Raw genomic sequence first — 22,741 nt, 5'->3', positions numbered from 1 at the left:
TAGTCTTAGATCAAAGGATTACATGTACAATTTCCATTATAAAAAAATATCTTTTGACGGGTAAGATGATTTCATAAGATATTTCTTAAATCAGATCAATTCAGTGAATTCATTCTCTAATGAGAACCTATATTTTTATATTAGTATCTCATACAAGTGGCCTATGAGATCAGCCACTCTTATCATCGAGCATATATAGGATGCATCAGTCTATCCGAAATTTTGATACCCTCATTGATATTCTTATGACTAGGAATATTCTAAATCAAAATTTTTAAGATTTTAAGTCTCATAGATATGATCTCATCATAATCCTAAAACTATTGCCTTGATTTATGGGGCTCATTATAATTATTATGAATGTAAGATGCAGCATATGATAAAAAAATAAATATCTTATATTTATATAGTGTCAATTACATGAGTCTGAAAGATTACAAGAAAAATTCATCAAAATATAAATTTTGATTGGCTTATAGGGTATATTCCTTTCACCCTCTATGTTGAACCTCTTCAACACAAAATCTATATATCTGGATTGGGATAAGCTAAGCATCTTTTTCGATCTATCCCTATAGATCTTTATACCAAGTATATAGGACACTTCATCCAAGTCTTTCATGAAAAATTTTTGTGATAGCCATATTTTGACTGATTGCAATATAGAAAAGTTATTCTCAATGAGTAATATGTCATCCACATACAAGACCAAGAAGATAATGATACTCCCACTAGTCTTTTTGTTGCCCAGCTATGCAACCCAAGAGGGGGGGGGGGTGAATTGGGTTTTCAAAAATTTAAACTTAACTTACAACTTATGAAGAATATTTAATAATAGCAAGATAAGTGAGGAGAATATAATTGATGCAAGGGTAATGGTTAGATGCAAGAATGCAAGAGAATAAAGAAATTTAAAAGGAGAACAATTAAGCACAATACAAACAAGAAGATTTATAGTGGTTCGATGCCAACCTTTCACCTACATCCACTCCCCAAGCTCCTACTTGAGAATTCTAATCCACTAAATTATATTCAACTTGAATACACTCGTCGAAACCTCCGACTCTAACTATTCCAAGCTAGAACACTTATTTTTTGGGTACAAGCCAACCCAATACAATCCGATTCAAGGTTCGGATCAACCTTCCCACATTTTGGAACCCTTCTAAAATAAAAAATAATGACTCAAAAAGAGTATTACAGTTAATAGCACAGAAATACAAATGAAGCTTCTTTAATGAGCGAATAAGGTATTAAATACACTTTACACAATTTGAAGGAAGCTCTTTCTGATTTTTTCAAGGTAGTTGGAGACTTGAATGAGCACTTAAGGAGTTGGTGAACTTGAATTAAAAGCTTCTTGAATGCTTTAAGTGGGCTCTTGCTTAAGGTTGAAAAGATGCTTGAAGAACCTTTTTTAAATTTTTTTCTTCTTGTTCGATTCCCTCCTTTAAGTCCCTTTATATAACTTCAAATATTGGTGGAGAGTAATCTGGGCTGAAATAGAGCCGTTAGAGCACATTAAATGAGCATTAAATACAATTGAAATGGGTTAAAAACTAGCCGTTGCAAAATTTCTCATCACAGGGGTCGACTCATAGGGTCGACTCATGCTCATGGGTCTACTCATGGGGTCGACCTCTGTGGAAAAGAGCAGAAAATAATTATTCTATAATTTTGGCCTGTAGAGCAGTAGAGGTCGACTCATAGGGTCGACTCACGCCAAGGGGTCGACCCATGGGGTCGACTCACAGAGTGTGCCGGCCAAAATTTCAGTGTGCCGTTCAGCCCTTTAAGCCATGAGTCGACTCAAAAATAAAAACATGATTTTCTTACAAAATACACTTTCAAAAATATTGAAATTTCCTCCAATGGATTGTACGTCTTTAGTTCTTGCTCTTGAGGCTTCTGAATCAGGTCTTGATAAAATTATGATTTTGCCCCTGAATACAATAAGTCTTTTTTCAAGCCAAAATCATTAGTAACCTCCTCAAATACTTTGTAATCATCAAAATCAATTCAAGGAGCAACAATCTCCCCCTTTTTGATGATGACAAAATACTTGAGGAAAAGCATATATAAAGTATTGAATATGAATTTCAAATTTATGAAGATGCATCACTTAGATATTATAGCCAAGTATTGGAACAAAATGCATCATAATCAGTTTAAAGACAAATTTGAAATTTGCTTATAAGTGCATTTGCTTGGAAAGAAAAAGCTGATTTTGATTCTTTGGCATATGACACATGTGCCCATTTCCTTAACAGTTTACTTATTACTCATTCTTTATTGCTTATTTCTTAATCTTTATTGATTGCTTATTGTTAAATCTTTATTGCTCTTATTGCTCAATCTCAATTTTGATTTTCTTAGAATTTTTGCTTAATGTTCAATCTTTATTGCTCTTATCTCTTTATTGCTTTTATTGCTCAATCTCAATCTTGATTCTCTACTCTCCTTTTTGACAGCATCGATTGAGATTCTTTACTTTCCTCCTTTTTTTAATATATTTTTTCTATTCCTTCCTTTTGATGGGATCAATTTTACATCTTTAGCTTCCTTCTTTATTGCTTGTTTTTTTATTGCTTATTGTTTTACTCCCCCTCAATATTGCTATTCAAGTATTTCAGAATTTAAAAGTAATTCAATTTGATCACATTCATAGATATTCATTGAAAGTCAAAGTATATATATATATCCAAAAGGTAACAGAAAATATAGTGTTTTAATACATAAGTGTTGACTTAGAGTACAAAAGATATGGATAGAAACTATCCAAGAGTCAATCAGTCAATATTACATTACATGGCCCATAAGATAGATCCTAGATAAAAACTAAAGAAAGGACAGACTACACTGGATCTAATAGATATCATGACTGGATGGATCGGAGTATGATGAATCAGAGATGGGGTGAGGAGATGAAGGATCATGTCCATGAGCTCGACCTCGACTGCATCTGCCTCTGCCACGGGTAGAGGTGCCAACACGAGTGGAGGGGTGAGAAGATCCTGAAGACTGAGAAGCAAAGGACTGAGCTACAAGAGAGAGTTTGATGGTGTCCAGAAGGTTCAAGGCTCTCGAAACAGATTGTAGCAGTGCAGTGAACTGAGTGGAAGCATGCTCACTAGAGCCCCTGATCTTTCTCCTCAGAAAGTCAAAATCATTCTCTAAGACTCCTCGCAGTCTGGCTGCCTCCGCAGATAGGTCTGAGACCTCAGTGATGTCCTCATGTGGCTGTGGATGGACTAGAGCTAACACTTGCCTCTGCAAGTCAAATACTCTGCCAGTCAGTCTCACTATACAACCCTCAAGCTACTCGATGCATACTGACTGATCAGAAATCATCTGAAAATTAGTGGAGATGTGGGGGAACAGTGTCTGATCAGATACATCATGAGATGTCGATCCCCGAGCAAAAGCTGAAGTGCCCATCTGACGAGATAGTATGGAGGCTACACGTTACGATATCATCTCTATCTGATCATCAGCCAATCTAATCTCTGAAGGATGTGCTCTACTGTCCGGCTACTGAACTGAAGTATGCCTCCTCGCAGACTCTGACGGGCCAGCCTCGTGATCAGAAACAACTGTATATCTGGAGATACAGCCCTGTGATCACGGAGAGGTGATGATAGTCCTTCCTCCTCTGCTCTATCCTCAGCTCTCTCTTCCACACCTTTTGTCCAACCACTATCAGTCTTGGAAAATCTCATGTGGTGTAGAGTATGGTGGTTGATAGTGTCGGAGTGAGATAGCCTAGCTACTGCCTCCCCCTCAAAGCTAACTCCAAACCTCCTAAATACTAAAGTGAGAGCCATACCAAAAGGCAAATGTGCCTTGGACCTATTCAAGGTCTCTCTCATAGCCTCAATTATCAATGCGAGGAGGTTCAGGGGGGTTTGAGTAATAACATGATACATAATACAGATGTCCCGACCAGAGAGGAGATCATATCTACCACTTCTAGGGAAAAATAACTTAGTTACCATTTGGTGTATTAGCCTCATCTCAATAGAAAGAATCTTAGCCTCTAATTTGTTTAGGCTTCCAGAGAAGGTTCTTCCTAGAATAACATTTATTCCCTCCTCTTTAACTGAGAGTTCCATGTTTGTGTATCCCTCACAAGGTAAATGAAGAATTTCTTCCAAAAGCATAGGATCTAGGCTAATTTCTACACCCTTCACTGTGGATTTTACTATTTCATTGCTGTATCCCAAGTTTAGATAAAATTTTCTAACAAGATCCACATAGGTATTTTCTTTTAGGGAGCAGTAGAATTTCCAACCTTGGTCCTTAATTTTTGATCCGATAGAGAACCCTTCCTTTTCAAAACATCTGAAATCAATGTTTTTGTCAGGCTCTACCTTCCTATCGGAGAGGGGTACCTTACTGGGGCTGATTGGAGACCGAGTTGTAGCTGGAGCAGATGCAAGAGCAGGGTTTGAAGTAGAAGTGGTCTCGATTGCTTGTCTCTTCCGGCGCACACTCTCCTCCAACCCACGAACTGATTTCCTCCTCTGTGGAAGCTTCATCTTCGGAGCCATTTGCACAGGTCGAAACAGCAAGGAACTTAGGAGAGCAAATATGAGGGAGAGATGAAGGGATTTGAGTGGATAGACAAGGATTTTGGAGAAGTGGAGTGCCGATTTGGAGAAGACGGGTAGAGTCTAGGGTAAGCTCGACTCACTCCCAATGAGGAAGGAGAAAGAGAGGAGCTTGGTTCCAAGAGGGTGATTTAGAGGGTGAGAGATGGTGGGAGAAGAGTTTTGGAGAAAAACTTGGGTTTGAGGAAGAAGAGAGGGAGTCTTTTGGCTTGGTGGAAGGAAGAAGATGGAGAGTTGGGTCGGCTCAAGGGAGGTTTTCCAACAAAAAGAAAGCGCCCGAAGGATTTAGTCAATATTACAAGTTTACCCTAGGGTCGACCCTGGGGGTCGACTCATGGCACAGAGAAATTCAGAAAAATGATGAAATAATTTTGAAAAAAATTGAAATATTAGGAGAAGGATGTTTACCCAAAAATTGATTATAAGAATGATAATTTTGGATTTTTGATCTTAGAGAAAAAAGATGAGAATTAAGCTAAAAGGATTTTTGGTGATGATACCTTGAAATCAGAGAGACACTTATGCAGATGGATCAAGGATTCCTAGTTCTCTCCTAATTTTACAAAATCTATCTTCACTTAAGGCCTTGGTAAAGATGTCAGCTAATTATTTTTCAGTACAAACATAGTCAAGAATTATGTCTTTATTTTGGACATGTTCTCTTATGAAATGATGCCTGATTTCAATATATTTTGACCTAGAATATTGAATTAGATTTTTAGTGAGATTTATAGTACTAGTGTTATCACATCTTATAGGAGTTTCATTGAGTTTGATACCAAAGTCTTCGAGTTATTACTTAATCCATAAGATTTGAGCACAACAACTTTCGGCTGCAATGTATTCAGCCTCGGCTGTAGATAGTGCTATCGAATTTTGTTTCTTGCTAAACCAAGAGATTAGGTTAACTTCAAGAAATTGGCAAGTTCTACTAATACTTTTTCTATCTAATTTACATCCAACAAAATTAGCATCTAAATATCCTATTAAGTCAATTAGTGAGTCCTTAGAATATCATAATCCTAAAGTTTGTGTACCATTTAAATACTAAAGATTCTTTTAACTACATTCAAGTATGATTCTTTTGGATTTGATTGAAAACGAGCACATAGGCAAACACTAAACATAATATCAGGTCTACTAACAGTTAAATATAATAGAGAACCAATCATGTCTCTATAAGATTTTAAGTCTACACTTTTACCTTCTTCGTCCTTGTCAAGCTTACATGATGGGTTCATGGGTGTGCCAATTGCTTTGGAGTTCTCCATTCTAAATCTTTTGAGTAATTCTCTAGTGTACTTGGTTTGGGTGATGGAGCTTCCTTCCTTCATTTGTTTGATTTGAAGTTCGAGAAAGAATATGAGTTCTTCCATCATGCTCATCTCGAACTCCCCCTGCATCAGCTTTGCAAATTCTTGACAAAGAGTTTCATTAGTAGATCCAAAAATAATGTCATCGACATATATTTGTATAACTAATATATCATCTTGATTTTTTTTAATAAAAAGAGTTGTGTCTATATTTTCTCTTGAAAAATTATTATTGAGTAGAAATTTGCTTAGCCTTTCATACCAAGCCCTGGGTACTTGTTTCAAACCATATAGTGCTTTATTTAATTTAAAAATATGATTAGAAAAAGCATAATTTTCAAAACCTGGGGGTTATTCTACATAAACTTCTTCAGCAATATATCCATTCAAAAAGGCACTTTTGACATCCATTTGGAATAATTTAAATTTCATAAAGCAAGCATATGCAAGTAGAAGTCTAATTGCCTCTAATCTAGCAACAGGTGCAAAAGTCTCATCAAAATCAATTCTTTCTTCCTGATTATAATCTTTTGCAATCAATCTTGCTTTATTTCTTATCACATTTTCATGTTCATCCAATTTATTCCTATATACCCATTTTGTGCCAATTATTGAATTATTTTTAGATCTTGATACTAAGGTCCATACATTATTTCTTTCAAATTGATTAAGTTCTTCTTGCATTGTATTAATCTAATTATAATCTTTTTCAGCTTCGTCTATAGTCTTAGGTTCAAGATGAGAGACAAAAGCAAAATGATTGAGTGCATCTTTAAGTGAGGAACGAGTTCTTACACCATGTGTAGGATCACCAATGTTTAGTTTCTTGAGGTGATTGTGATCATCCCTCCATTCTTTGGGTAGATTATTTGTACCTTGAGATTGTTCTTGTCGTTCTTCACCTTCCTCATCTTATTTGTCTTCATATTCTTCATCATCTTGAATTGTTGAATCTTTTAGATTGATCTCCTTTATTCCTTCTATAAGAGGATCTGCATCATGAAAACCTTCATTCTTCCTTGAAGGAAGATCGTTAGTTTCATCAAAGACAACATGTATTGACTCTTCTACTACTAAGGTTCTTTTGTTGAAAACTCTAAAGGCTTTGCTAGAAGAGGAGTAACCAAAAAAAATCGCTTCATCGGATTTTGCATCAAATTTTCCTAGTCTTTCTTTACCGTTATTTAACACAAAGCATCGGCAACCAAAAATATGAAAATATGCAATATTTGATTTTCTTCCTTTCCAAAGCTCATAGGGAGTTTTTTTTAAAATTTGTCTAATTAAAGCACGATTCAATATGTAATATGCAGTGTTAATAGCTTCCACCCAAAAGTATTTTGGAAGGTTGCTTTCACATAGCATGGTACGGGCCATTTCTTTAAGGGTTCTATTTTTCTTTTCTACTACTCCATTTTGTTGGGGTGTCTTAGGTGCCGAAAAGTTGTGACCTATTCTTTCTTCATCACAAAACTTTTCAAAATCTTGATTTTCAAATTCGGTTCCATGATCACTTCGAATATTTTGAATTGGAAAACTTTTCTCATTTGTGATTTTTCGATAAAAGTTAGAGAAAACTTGAAAAGTTTCATCCTTGTGTGCCCAAAAAAAAATCCATGTAAAATGAGAGAAGTCATCAATAATTACATAATCATATCATTTTCCTCCTAGACTAGTAGTTCTAGTAGGTCCAAATAAATCCATATGCAATAATTCTAATGGCCTAGTAGTTGAAACAATATTTTTAGATTTGAATAAAACTCTTGTTTGTTTATCTAGTTAGCATGCATCATAAATTCTATCCTTTTCAAAGTTTAATTTGGATAAACCAATAACTAATTCTTTCTTAATGAGTTTTGAAAGTGAATGCATGCTAATATGTGCAAGCCTACGATGCCAAAGCCAACTAGTCTCATTAATCTTGGCATTCAAGGATACTAGGCATTGTATGTTTATTTTGGATAGATCATTCAAATCTACCATATAAACATTGTCATGTCTATGCCTAATAAATTTAATGCCTTCATTAACAGGACTAGTTACAATGCAAACAGAAAATTTAAAAATAACTTTGTATCCTTTATCATAAAATTGACTGATGCTTAATAAATTATGTTTTAAACTATCTACTAATAAAATATTTTCAATGTACTTGGAGGGAGTGATACCAATGTTACCTATACCGATGATCTTTCCTTTGCCATTGTCTCCAAAGGTGACCATCCCTCCATTTTTAACATTAAGTGTGATGAATTGGGATTCATCATCAGTCATGTGTCTCGAGCATCCGCTATCAAGATACCATTTTTGGTTTGCTCCTTGGGATGCTAGACACATCTGCAAGTAAAAGTCAAGTTTTTACTTTAGGTACCCAAGCTTTCTTGGGGTCCTTTTTGGTTAGTCACAATGGTTCCTTTTGGAACCCATATTTTCTTTGCATTAAAATTTAAGAAATTATTAGAGAGACAAGTGTATGACTTGTGACCTATTTTACCATATTTAAAGCAAGTAATGTTTGAGAACTTGTTGTTTGAAGAGTTTACATAGATATTTTTTAAAAACTTTTGTTTCTTTAAGGGGTTGTAACCAAGACTAGCCTTATCATAAACAGCCTTTTGATTTTCAAGAATCATATTAAGTTTATTAGAACTTAAAGTAAAATTTTCAACTATTGATTTTAGCTTGGCAATTTTATTCTTTAAATTCAGATTTTTTTTGAAGCAGGATAAATTTTTCATTTGAAATGCTCTCATTTTGTTTTAGTAAAGATTGATTTTTTGATTTTAACTCTTTGTTCTTTACCCCTAGCTTCTTTAGTTCATCAATTAAATCATAAAAAGTTTCATGAAGTTCTTCAAAGGTAAAGTCAACAGGAGTTTCAGAATTTACCTCATTTTCATGTGTCATAAGGCACAAGTTGGTTTGTTCATTTGAGTCTTCCTCTTCGGAGCTTGACTCATCACTCCACTCCAAGTAGCCATCATGGCCTTCTTCTTATACTTCTTGAGATCCTTCTTCAGTTGTGGGCATTCAGACTTAAAATATCTCGATTTCTTACATTCGTAGCAAATAAGGGATTGATCTTTATTCTTTTCTTTGCTATATTCTCCTTTTATGGGTGGCCTCTTCCTCATTTCTTGTTTCTTTTTTGTCAAAAATTTTTTAAACCTTCTAGTAATGAGAGCCATTTCTTCATCCTGCTCTTCATTTTTCGTATCATTAGTCTTTTCATCAAGTTGAGCCATGGATTTGAGGGTGATTGTCCTCTTTTTTTTGACTTCTTCTTTTTGATGTTGTTTCATGCTCAGCTCATGTGTCATTAGTGATCTTAGAAGCTCTTCTAAGGGTAGGATGTTTAGATCCTTGGCTTCTTGGATAGCGGTCACTTTGGCTTCCCAAATTCTTGGTAAGGACCTAAGTGATGCGTAGTCATTGATAGCACCAAAAAAATAACTCTACTCACTATGTAGGTAGGATGAGTCGAGATCGTATCCTCAGGGACCTTGGGCTAAGTTGAGATTGCAAGGTAAAAGAAAGAAGCGTTGTTTTTGATTTAGAAAATAAATTATCTTAAAATTGAGGTAATTAAAAAATAAAGAGCTCGGGAGTTTTGAATTAATTTGCACTAGCAGAGTTGTATCTCTTTTTTTTAACTAAATAGATGTGATTAATCTTAGGAAAAATACCTGTCTTTTCTCGACACGCTCCGTACCCATAGATCACGATGCGTCTCCGGAAAGTACTAGGTAAACAACTCTTCTTTCCTCGGTACACCCCATATCCGTAGATCACGGTGCGTCTCTGAAAAGTAAAAGTTATTCCTAATATTAATCTAACAAGAAAGCATAAATAAAAGCATATGAAAGGGTGCAAATAAAGAACTCATGATAATTTAAATAAAAAGCATAATCTTTATTGCATATAAAGAAATATAGGAAAGTTTAGAACAATAAACCATCTCTGTGTCGTTACAAAATTTTTTCTCCACTCCCGAGACTGCTAGCCTAGCTGCTCATGAAGTAGTCCCTTTCTATTCCTCTATGCAAGGCTCTAGAAGAATTTCTGGGCTCCCCCTCCAATGAGAGTACAAAAGTCTTTTTATAGGTGTTAGGAGGGAGGAGTTTTACATGATTTTCTGATGTGGGACTAAAAAAATACAAATCTTTCAAAATATTTCTAAATATTATTTTTTTTCTTATTTTGAACTTGTCTGCCGTGTGCCCACACCCACGTCAGCGCCCGTCCCGCGTCCACGCCGCGTCCCGCGTGTTCACGCACGCATACGAGCCCATGCTGCCCACATTCACGTGCGCCCAGGCTTTTGAATCCACATGAAACCGCCCAGAGCCAAAGAATTCACGTGAATCCTTTTTTTTTATATTCTAAAAAGAAACAAAAGTTCTTTCATAATGACATCTATATCCTTTTTGGATTCCTTGCATAGTATCTTCATTTTCTATAATACCGGATGCGTCTTTCTTTTATTTTAATTTTATTTTAAGTCTAATTTTCTTCAAACTTGAGTCTTTTTGATCTATGAATTGGACTCTTTGTATCGGCGATCACCTTTCCTGTAAAACATAGAAAGAAACATCAAATTTTTAATAAATAAGTAAATTAAATATAATTTTTTAATTTAAAATACTTAACTTAAGTGTTTATCACACCTCCCAACTTGAATTTTGCTCATCCTCGAGTAAAATAGATATATCAGCATTGTGTACTGACTTGATTTTGAATAAAAAGTAGGTTAGGCATCCCAAAAGGTAGATGTTACTTGGTCAGACCATTAAAGAGATATTTCATTGGATTATCAATTTGACCCAATTAGTGGCCGAGTATTAACTAAAGAAATTTTAGAGCTTTTCTTTCACCAACTCTCCACTTTACTCTTTAAATCCTCTAACTTAATGGAAAAGAGGTTTATTATCTTCTTGCAATTTAGTCCCCTTAATATATATATATATTATTATTATTATTATTATTATTATTATTATTTTTTTAACATTGCCTACCTTTTTACGCGAACCACAACGCTTACTTAGGCGAAAGGACCCGGTTACTCAGTAGGAGACCAATGTTGTTTTTTCTTTCTCTTTTTTTTTTTTATTTTTTTATTTATATATATATATATATATAAATTTTAAGGAGAAATTTTTTTTTTTTTTGCATACCTCGATCTTTCCACCCAATTTCTCATGAAGCAGATTTTTTATTGAGATCAGTAAGAAGAAGGTTGTAGAATCACTCCTAAAATTTGATCTAGTTTAAACCCTACCATTCATTGGGTTTTCTTAATAATTTATTCTTCAGTATCTCTAAAATTATCTTGACCGTTAATCATTCATTTATTAGGATGCCTAATTGACTCTTAATCAAAATTTGAATACACAAAACTAATTATTTCTGACCATACTCGAGGATTTGATTAATTTTTCCCCGCCCCAACTTAATCTACATTGTCCTCAATGGAGTAGAAAAGCAAAGAAAATAAAAGGAGAGAGTGCACCTGGGATAATTTTGCTTTAGAAGTTGAAGATAGCTTCATTGATTAATAGGCTCTTGTTCTAAATTTCTGCAGCTGTGGTAAAGTAAAAAAATATGAAATCATTGGGTTGCCTCCTAACAAGCGCTAAGTTTTATGTCTTCAGCCAGACGTCAAGTTTATTAACAGACTCTTCCATACAGAGTGGTCCTTTATTCTTTAAAAAAAATGATGATCAGTTAAAACAAGATAGAAAAAATTTGGGTTGCCTCCCAAAAAGCGCTAAGTTTTACGTCTTCAGCCAGACGTCATATGCAATAAAACCAACAAAAAATGGGCAATGGCTCATACTTGATTGTCCATGGAGGAGTGGTTTTATCATGTGGTATATCCAACAATATGTTAACTTCTTTCATATATCCCTTAAAGTTATACACTCCAAAGTGAGCCAAGCAAGTATCTAAGGGGTCAGGTGCTAGAATTGTGGGTGTTGCATCTTCTATAATGTCTTCTAGTGTATCTACTTTGAAGCAACTATCCATTGATGGTCCTTGGGAAGCACCAAACACATTCAGTCTCAGTTTCTTATTCCCAAACGATACGTCCATGACTCCTGTCCTACAATTGATGCATGCATTTGCCGTAGCTAGGAAGGGTCATCCTAAGATAATGGGAATTTGTCTGGGGTTGCCACTTAATTCCATATTGAGAACCAGAAAATCAACTGGAAAGTAAAACTCATCTACTTTGACCAAGACATCCTCAAGCATTCCACGTGGTTCCTTAATTGATCTGTCGGCTAACTGCAGTGTGACTGATGTGGGTTTCAGTTCTCCAAATCCAAAAAGTTCATACACCGAACTAGGTAAAAGATTCACACTTGCCCCTAAATCCAAAAGAGCTTTTTCAATGTGATAATCTCCTATAACACAGGAAATGATGGGTTCTCCTGGGTCCTTAAGCTTTGGAGGAGTGGCATGCTGGAAGACAGAACTAGCCTGTTCAGTGAGATGTACTTTCTTTGGGATTTGTGATCTAGATTTACGTTTTTGGGTGCACAAATCCTTCAAAAATTTGGCATAAGCAGGGACTTGTTTGATTGCATCTAGAAGGAGAAGATTAATTTGGACTTGCTTAAACAATTCCAACATCTCATCGAGTTTTTCTCCCTTCTTATCTGCAGGAATAGGGGCTTTCAGGGCATCCGAAAATGGGGCTTTAGGCAAGTAAGATGATTTCGGTGCAGTTGGTTCCTTCTCTATTTTCAGGTCCTCCTTGTTCTTGGGTGATTTGGATTCGGTTAGAGGTTTAGGGTCAGTCTCATTAGTTTTACTAGTGTGTTCAATGACCTTCCCACTTCTCAGAGTCATGATTGATTTGGCATGTTCAGAAAAAGCTTCTGGGGTATTATAACTCTCAATCACAAATTGCCCTCTTGGGTTGCTCTCGAGTTGGCTAGGTAATTTTCCTTCTTCCCTCCTACTGAATGCAGTCGCTAGTTGACCTATTTGGATCTCTAGCTTAGCAATGGATTGTGTGTGAGAGTTAAGAATCTGAGTGTTGACTTCTAATCGTTCTAGTGCTTTCAGAACTTTTTCCTCAAAAGCTGAGCTGTGACCAGTAGTAGATGGTTGAGGAGCATTTTGAAATTGATGGTATGATCCATGCCTATATGTTGGGTCTTGATATTGAGGTCGAGGTGTGGCAGGACCAACCACTGGTTGTGGTCTCCAGGAAAAATTTGGATGGTTTCTCCAGTCGGGGTTATAAGTGTTCGAATATGGATCGTTTCCTGATCTGCGAGCTTGTTGGACTTGCTGAACCTGCTCGTGCACAAACTCAGAAAATTAGGGTGCGGCTGGGCATTCACTAATAAAATGGTTCGGAGTTGCACACAATGCACAAACTTCTTGAATTGGATTAGGCAGAATCGGGGATTGTCCAGTGTTTAGAAGACGATCTAATTTTTGAGACAGTTCATTTACCTTTTGATGGATATCTATGGCATTTCCTACTTCATATATTCCACCTCTTTTTGAGTTTAACATGGGTTTATCTCTAATAGAGGCAGACATATGATGTAATAAATTTTCACTTAAAATTTCAAACAGTTGCCATGCCTCATCCTCACTTTTCAGCATAAATGTCCCACCGCATGATGCATCGACCATTTGTCGATGTCTTTCAGAGAGCCCATCATAAAAATATTGGATTAACTGCCACTTGGGTACAGCATGGTGGGGACATTTTCTAATAAGGTCTTTTAATCTCTCCCATGTTTCATGAAATATTTCTCCATCTAATTGGGAAAAACTAGTTATGGCTTTCCTTATTTGATTAGTTTTTCCTATGAGAAAATATTTCTTGAGAAACTCTCCTTGCAGCTGGTCCCAGGTTGATATAGTCATGGAATCCAAAGTATGTAGCCAGTATTTGGCTTTGTCCTTAAGTGAAAAAGGGAATAATTTCAACCTAAGAGCATCATCGGAGAAGTTGTGAATTTTGACAGTTGAGCATATCTCAAGAAATTCTTCAAGATGTTTATAAGGGTCTTCATTACTAAGTCCATAAAATGAAGGTAACATTTGGATTATACTGGACTTAATTTCATATTGAGTGGCCTCCACAGGGGGTACTTGAATACAAGGAGAGTAGGTATATGTGGAAGGAGTAAAGTACTCCTTCAATTGCTTGGATGGATCATTCTCCTGATTTCGGTCCATCTTTTTATGTCTGTTGGCTCTAAGGGTTCTTTCTATTTCTGGATCAAAAGGTTGGATTTCTGATCGTAACGATCTACAGCCAAGCATACACCTTGCAATTATACTGTAGAGCAAACACAAATTTTTTTTTTTTTTATAATATATATTTTTATAATAAAGTGAGAAAAGAATGAAGAAAATCTAAAGAGAAAAACCTAAGAATCTTAAATCTATGAAAAGAGAGAAATTAGTTAATGTTTAGATGTTAATTGCAATCAACTTAAACAATCATAGACTCTCTATCCTAAGGTTAACTTAGATCTAGACAGCTCCTAACTTTCAAGATTGCTTTTGAGCACTCCAAGCTCAAGACTGACTAACTGACTCGGCCAGGTAAGCGTAAGATGTGGGAGGTTTCCTGCTCGTTGCTTTCCTTAGACACCAACTAAGTTGGCCAGGTCAGTCAATGGAACCAATTGAAAATCACTTTCTTTAACCACTTGCCTTAGACACCGAGCAATTAACCAATCCGCACTCGGTTCAACTCTAGAGCTTTGTTATCCTATTGAGCTCGAAATTTCTAGGGCTGACGTCTAGTTGATTTTAAATTAAGGTCTAGGTTATGCAAATGCAAGGGAGTGATTTGTGGGCCAAGGAAGGGTGATCAAATCCCCACCTTATCTGGTTAATGGGTTATTGCCCTTAAGATTAATTATGGAGATGCAATGCAAAGAAACAAGGTGTCCAATCAAGTTAGAAATTTTTATATTTGAGGTTACGCTATTTTAGTTAAGTGTTATGAAATGTTAGTGATTTTTTTTTTATATAATTTTATCTTTTTATATATATATTTTTTAATTTTTTTTTTAATTTTGTAAGAAAATAAATTTAAGTGATTAAGTCTAAAAAGTAATAAATCACTGGGCTATGAAAAGTAGCAAATTATTCTAAGCAGCAAAATTCCTAAGTAGTAAATTAGTTATGCAAGGTAATTCTGTAATTATGCAAATAAGATTATCTAGCTAGAAAGCACTGAAAAAAAATTTAAAACGAGAAATAAAAACTGAAAAGTAATTTTTTTTTTTTAAATTTTTTTTTTTTCAATTTTTTAATTCAATCGGGCCAAGATCTCCGGCAACAGTGCCAAAATTTGATGCGTAGTCGTTGATAGCACCAAAAAAATAACTCTACTCACTACGTAGGTAGGATGAGTCGAGATCGTATCCTCAGGGACCTTGGGCTAAGTTGAGATTGCAAGGTAAAAGAAAGAAGCGTTGTTTTTGATTTAAAAAATAAATTATCTTAAAATTGAGGTAATTAAAAAATAAAGAGCTCGGGAGTTTTGAATTAATTTGCACTAGCAGAGTTGTATCTCTTTTTTTTAACTAAATTGATGTGATTAATCTTAGAAAAAATACCTATCTTTCTTCGGCACGCTCCGTACCCGTAGATCATGGCGCGTCTCCGAAAAGTACTAGGTAAATAACTCTTCTTTCCTTGGCACGTCCCGTATCCGTAGATCACGGTGCGTCTTCGGAAAGTAAAAGTTGTTCCTAATATTAATCTAACAAGAAAGCATAAATAAAAGCATATGAAAGGGAGCAAATAAAGAACTCATGATAATTTAAATAAAAAGCATAATCTTTATTGCATATAAAGAAATACAGGAAAGTTTAGAATAATAAACCATCTCTGTGTCGTTACAAAATTTCTTCTCCACTCTCGAGACTACTAGCCTAGCTGCTCATGAAGTAGTCTCTTTCTATTCCACTATGCAAGGCTCTAGAAGAATTTCTGGGCTCCCCCTCCAATGAGAGTACAAAAGTCTTTTTATAGGTGTTAGGAGGGAGGAGTTTTACATAATTTTTCGATGTGAGACTAAAAAAATATAAATCTTTTAAAATATTTCTAAATATTATTTTTTTCCTTATTTTGAACTTGTCTGCTGTGCGCCCACACCCACGTCAGCGCCCGTCCCGCATCCACGCCGCGTCCCGCGTGTTCACGCACGCATACGAGCCCATGCTGCCCACATTCACGCGCGCCCAGGCTTTTGAATCCACGTGAAACCGCCCAGAGCCAAAGAATTCACGTGAATCCTTTTTTTTTATATTCCAAAAAGAAACAAAAGTTCCTTCATAATGACATCTATATCCTTTTTGGATTCCTTGCATAGTATCTTCATTTTCTATAATATCGGATGCGTCTTTCTTTTATTTTAATTTTATTTTAAGTCCAATTTTCATCAAACTTGAGTCTTTTTGATCTATGAATTGGACTCTTTGTATCGACGATCACCTTTCCTGTAAAACATAAAAAGAAACATCAAATTTTTAATAAATAAGATAAATTAAATATAATTTTTTAATTTAAAATACTTAACTTAAGTGTTTATCACTAAGAATCTTCCTCACGAGGTCACTATTAGAATAAAACTTATCAAGACTTTTTAAATCATTTATAATATTAGTAAAGTGAGTAAATATTTCAGTTATAGATTCATCATGCTCCATTTTAAAATGTTCATATTTATGCACGAGCATGTTAATCTTGGATTTTTTTACTTGATTAGTTCCTTCATGAGTTACTTCTAATCTATCCCATATTTTCTTAGCAGACATGCATGTTGAAATATGATTGAATTCATTAGCATCTAAGGCACAATACAAAACATTCATGGCTTTAGCATTTAGTTGAGCCATTTTCTTATCAACCTCATCCGATTCTTTTTCGGGTTTGGTTGATTCCATACCATCAATAATTTTAGTGGGTGTGTGAGGGCTGTTTACTATGATACTTCACATATCATAGCAAGTGCTTGAATGAAGATTTTCATCTGAGCTTTTCAATAGGTATAGTTTGACCCATTGAAAAGTGGAGGTCAGTTAGTGGATTGCCCCTCGGCTAGAGAAGTTTCAACTTGAGTTACCATAGATCTTTAGCTCTTTGATTGATTAAATCAAAGTAGGACTAGAGCATCGAGCTCTGATACCACTTGTTGCCCAGTTATGCAACTAAAGAGGGGGGGGTGAATTGGATTTCTAAAAATTTAAACTTAACTTACAACTTATGAAGAATATTTAACAATAGCAAGATAAGTGAGGAGAATGTAATTGATGCAAGGGTAATGGTTAGATGCAAGAATGCAAGAGAATAAAGAAATTTAAAAGGAGAACAATTAAGCACAATACAAACAAGAAGATTTATAGTGGTTCGGTACCAACCTTGCACCTACATCCACTCCCCAAGCTCCTACTTGGAAATTTCAATCCACTAAATTGTATTCAATTTGAATACACTCGTTGGAACCTCCGACTCTAGCTATTCCAAGCTAGAACACTTATTTTTCAGATACAAGCCAACTCAATACAATCCGATTCAAGGTTCGGATCAACCTTCCCATGTTTTGGAACCCTTTCAAAATAAAAAATAATGACTCAAAAAGAGTATTATAGTTAATAGCACAGAAATACAAATGAAGCTCCTTTAATGAGTGAATAAGGCATTAAATACACTTTACATAATTTGAAGGAAGCTCTTTCTGATTTTCTCAAGATAGTTGGAGACTTGAATGAGCACTTGAGGAGTTGGTGAACTTGAATTAAAAGCTTCTTGAACGCTGTAAGTGGGCTCTTGCTTAGGGTTGAAAAGATGCTTGAAGAACTTTTTTCAAATTTTTTTCTTCTTGTTCGATTTCCTCTTTTAAGTTCCTTTATATAACTTCAAATATTGGTGGAGAGTAATCTGGACTGAAATAGAGCCATTAGAGCACATTAAACGAGCATTAAATATAATTGAAATGGGTTAAAAACTAGCTATTGTAGAATTTTTCCGTCACAGGGGTCGACTTATAGGGTCGACTCATGCTCATGGGTCGACTCATGGGGTCGACCTCTATGAAAAAGAGCAGAAAATGACTGTTCTATAATTTTGACTTGTAGAGCAGTAGAGGTCGACTCATAGGGTTGACTCATGCCAAGGGGTCGACCCATGGGGTCGACTTACAGAGTGTGCCAGCCAAAATTTTAGCGTGCCGTTCAGCCCTTTAAGCCATGAGTCGACTCAAAAATAAAAATCTATTTTTCTTACAAAATATACTTCCAAAAATATTAAAATTTCCTCCAATGGATTGTACGTCTTTAGTTCTTGCTCTTGAGGCTTCTGAATCAGGTCTTGACAAAATTATGATTTTGCTCCTGAAATACAATAAGTCTTTTTCCAAGCCAAAATCATTAGTAACCTCCTCAAATACTTTGTAATCATCAAAATTAATTCAAGGAGCAACACTTTTTATATACATATGGTTCATCCATATTTTTGATAAAGCCAAATGATTTGACTGTCTCATCAAAATAGATATTTTAACTCCTCGATACCTGCTTTAATACATAAATAGATTTTTTAGTTTGCATACTTGATTTGTCCTTCCACTGGAGACAAACCTTTGTGACTGAGTCATGTAAACTTCTTCCTCAAGATTTTTATTGAGGAAAGCAGTCTTGACATCCATCTGTCAGATCTTATAGTCATGGTATGTAGCTATATCAAGCATGATCTGAATAGATTGGAGCATGGCTATAGGCAAAAAGGTTTCTTCATAGTAACACCTTGCCTTTGTCTGAAATCTTTTGCTACTAGTTTGGCCTTATAGGTCTCTATCTGGCCATCTGCTCCAATCTTCTTTTTGAAGATCTATTTATAGCCTATTGGAGTCACACCCTCAGGTGCATTAATCAAAGTCCAAACTTGGTTGGCATACATAGAGTCCATTTTGAATTTTATGGCTTTAAATCATCTGTCGAGTCACTACTCATGACTGCTTCTGAATAGGTTGTTGGATCATCATTCTCAATGATATGTGATGAGTTATCATTCTTAATGATAAACATATATCTGAAAAAAGAGTGCTCTATAAGCCAATCGCAAGTGTATTGCGATGGAAATTTTCTTTATAATTTTTCAACTCATGTAATAACATTTATTATTTGAGGTATTGATTCATCATATTAGCTGCATCTTATTATGAGTAAGATTATGACAAACACTAAAGATTAGGATAATAATTTTAGGAGACATGAATGGGTCATACTAGTGAGACTTAAAATTTTAAAACTCTAATCTTAAATATTCCTGGTCGTAGGAACATTGAGTCGGGGATCAATGTTTCGGATAGACTGGCACATCCTATATATGCTTGATAGAGAGGGTGGTAGATCTCACTAGCCACTTGTGTGGGACACTAATACAAGGATGTGGATACTCATTTGAAAAATAAGTCCACTGAATTGACTCGATGAAAGAGAACATCTTATGGAAGCCTTACTTGCATGTCAAAGATAGTTCTCTAAGTGAGAGTTGTGCAAGTAATCCTTAGACCTGAGACCATCATAAAATCTTATGCATATGAACCCATATTTTGGTTTATACCCAGACATGACATTAAGACATGTATGGGGTGTTTTGGATATAGTGGAGTGTATATAAAGGTTGTGAGTAGGTCAATATGGAATCGATCGCTCCTAGTAAGAGGAGATCGCATCCTGTGTATTCTCATTCGTTGATGGCTCAGAAAAATTTTTTTGGCCAAAAGTAGGAAGAAAATTAGAAAGAGTTTCTAATGCTTCTTCATTAGAGTCATCATTGGTTAATTGAGAATCAATATGAATATGTGTTTGAGTTTGACATGATTCCATACTCATGAACATATTCAGGGTGCTGGGATGATCGAAGAATTGTATTGCACGGTAACTTACCACTGAAGGGCATATTTGATATTTTCATTAAATTTTTATATCTTCTAGATAGTCATGATATATTGCTAGATATTAATCTTGACTTATATATTTTTGATCAAATTAAAGAGTTTAATTCAAACATCAATTAGAAAGAGTTCTAATTACTGAAATCGGGTTAGCTCGATTGGACTTAAATCAGTTATATTAAATTCTAATCAAATTAGGTCAACTTATACCCAGACCTACTACTAGCTAGATGTGAAATCTAATGAGTCACATACATATAAAAATTAGTTAAGGACCCTTTTTAAAAAGGTTGATTAGAATTTTTGATTCAATCGGGGTTCCGGTAAGCATGCTAGCATGTGTGGAATCCCTAGCTCTTTTAGAGATCAATTTGGTCTCATGCCTTGCTCATTTGCTAGCCTAATTTGGTAAACATTTGGGTTAGGTCAAGCCACCTAGAACCAATTAAAAAGAGGTATTATATCTGGTGTACACGTCAAATAACTAAGAGTCCAACTTAAGAAGGACTCTTGGCACTAATATGCAGAATGCATGCGCACTTTATTTGTGGCACAGAGAAGGACTAAGAATCCTTTTATTTTGGGCTTCTATTTTTTATGACAAGTAGATCAGATTATGTTCCACCTATCATATCTTTTTAAGTATGAAAAATCTACCATATTATGCATGATAAAATTGCTCAAAGCTTTGCTACGTGCATGATAGTTTTTTCTGGATGCACGAAGGGACGTGAAGACTCCTTCTGTTTAGGGAGTCTTAAGCAACTTTTTATCTGATAATTTTTGTGATAAAGATAAATTTTAGGTTCTTATCATATGATAAAAATCTAAAAAATTATCAGATTAAGAAAGGTTGCTTTTCACACCCTTTTCTGGGTGTGCGCACGCGCGACAGGGAGAAGGTGCACGCATGTCTCTTCGGTGAAGAGTCCTTCACATATGATCTCTTATCCAAATAATATGTCATTTGGTGATGTTCTTCCTATTTGAATAAGGGCTTATGTGGCAAAATGTCATGCTAATCTGATATGTGAAGAGATGCAAAAAGTATATCGTTCTGGGCATGTGCGTGTGAGAAGGCAGGAATCGACGTATCACTCCTTGAAGAGTCCTTCTGTTTAAGGACTCTCAGATAAGTGATATGAGGACTTGATATATCTTTCCAAATGAGGCATGCCTTCTCTGTTAGCCCTCCATCTGGTGCTATAAATTGGGGATGGTAGATGGGGTGATCATTCAATTCTTACATCCCCTATCCACTCCCTCTCTCCCTCTCTTACAACTCTAGGTTTTAGGACAAGGCTTGTTCTTTTAAGACAAGCCTAATCCTAATAGCTATAAGGGTTTAAGAGGTCTGAAAAAAGGTGATCAAGTCTAGTGGATGGTTCAGAAAGGTTCAGACTTAGGTCTGGAGGAAGATCTGATCGATTGATGGCTGGTTGAGTTCTAGGGGCTAGAAGTCTTGAAGCAAGGTGAAGAAGGAGCACTGTCTTTGATTCAATTTTTATGTGGATTACCATTGAAGGGCGAATACTTGGATGCCTCATAAAAATTAGATTAGCATTATAAATATTCTTTTAATCTAAATTTATTTTATTGTACTTTGATTGATATAGTCAAGAGTTTCTGGGCATTAGGATTTTCGATGCATCGGATGTTTTTAATAAAAATTTTAAACACCTAATCCTTCTACTGCACCACTGAAATCTAACAGTGGTATCAGAGCCTATCTTGATCTATATAATTAAAGATTAAATTATTATCTTGATTGTGATCAAGTATGAGTTTTTAGTTTGATTCAAGTCGGCTCAAGGGTTGAACTTGATTGAACATTCAAACCCTAGTTTGTCTTAGAGATATGTTTTAAATATAAAATACATAATATATATATAAAATTTTTTTAGCAGCTTAGTACTCTAATTGAGGTTCATCTCCAGATTGTCCGGTCATAAGAGCAAGTAGGGTTCAGAGATCCTCTCTTCTTATTCAATAGGGTACTCTTATGGTATGTAGGGGTGCCATTGTGATGTCCTAAGAAGAAGAACCACGAAAAGAATATTTTATATTCATGCATGTTATTAGAACTTCATGCATATGTGATATACTTGAGATGCTTAGTTATAATCATATTGAATGATTATGATTTCATATCTTAGAGATATGAATAGATGTCATGATTAGTTGTTATGATTATTAAGATATAACTATAATAATGCATCATTGTGATTAAATTAGGATGTGCTTAAGACCATTAAAGCCTCCATAAAAATTATATTAAGTTATAGTGTTATGATCAGTAGCTAATCTATTTTTTTGAATCGATTAATTAATTGGTGTCTAAGGAGTGTTTCAAGTATGGTGGTTATTTAATTGGTTCCGTTGCTGGCCTGATCAATTTTATTGGTGTCTAAGAAAAGCAACAGGGGGACCCCCATCAATCTTAATATTTTTCTGGCTAATTAGATTAGTCTGAATCTTGAATGAAAATAGCTCAGTATTTAGAACACTACATATACCTTCCTTCATGCCTAGTCAATATCCTGTTAAAAATCATAGTAGGTTTGTTGTGATATCCACAAGGTTTGCTATGGAGATTGATGTAGATTTGTCTTAGTACATATTATATGCTTTATGGTATATTTGGATATGTTGCTTTGTTATGATATCTATAGAGGCATCATTTTTTAGATATGACTGTATGAAAATGAAGAGTCTGACTTAACTAAAAAATACTATAGTATGTTGTGATATCCACAAGGCTATGAGTATTTTTAGAGGCAGATTATGTTGAGAGTTGCATGAGATACAATTAGATAGATTTTTCTATTTTTAAACTTATTGAGGTTTGTTGTGATATCCATAAGACTTCA

The 22,741-nt window shown here is 35.1% G+C and overlaps 1 non-coding gene across 1 annotated transcript; it reads left to right on the top strand.

The window, feature by feature from the left end:
* Positions 1-13,638: 13,638 nt before the first annotated feature.
* On the top strand, positions 13,639-13,744 carry LOC140852317 (small nucleolar RNA R71). The gene has a single exon (XR_012135219.1). It is a non-coding gene; the product is annotated as a small nucleolar RNA R71 (small nucleolar RNA).
* The last annotated feature ends 8,997 nt before the right edge of the window (positions 13,745-22,741 follow it).

This window comes from Elaeis guineensis, chromosome 10 (genome assembly GCF_000442705.2).
Source record: "Elaeis guineensis isolate ETL-2024a chromosome 10, EG11, whole genome shotgun sequence".
NCBI classification, from domain to species: domain Eukaryota; kingdom Viridiplantae; phylum Streptophyta; class Magnoliopsida; order Arecales; family Arecaceae; genus Elaeis; species Elaeis guineensis.
This window is presented reverse-complemented; position numbering and strand designations above follow the sequence as displayed.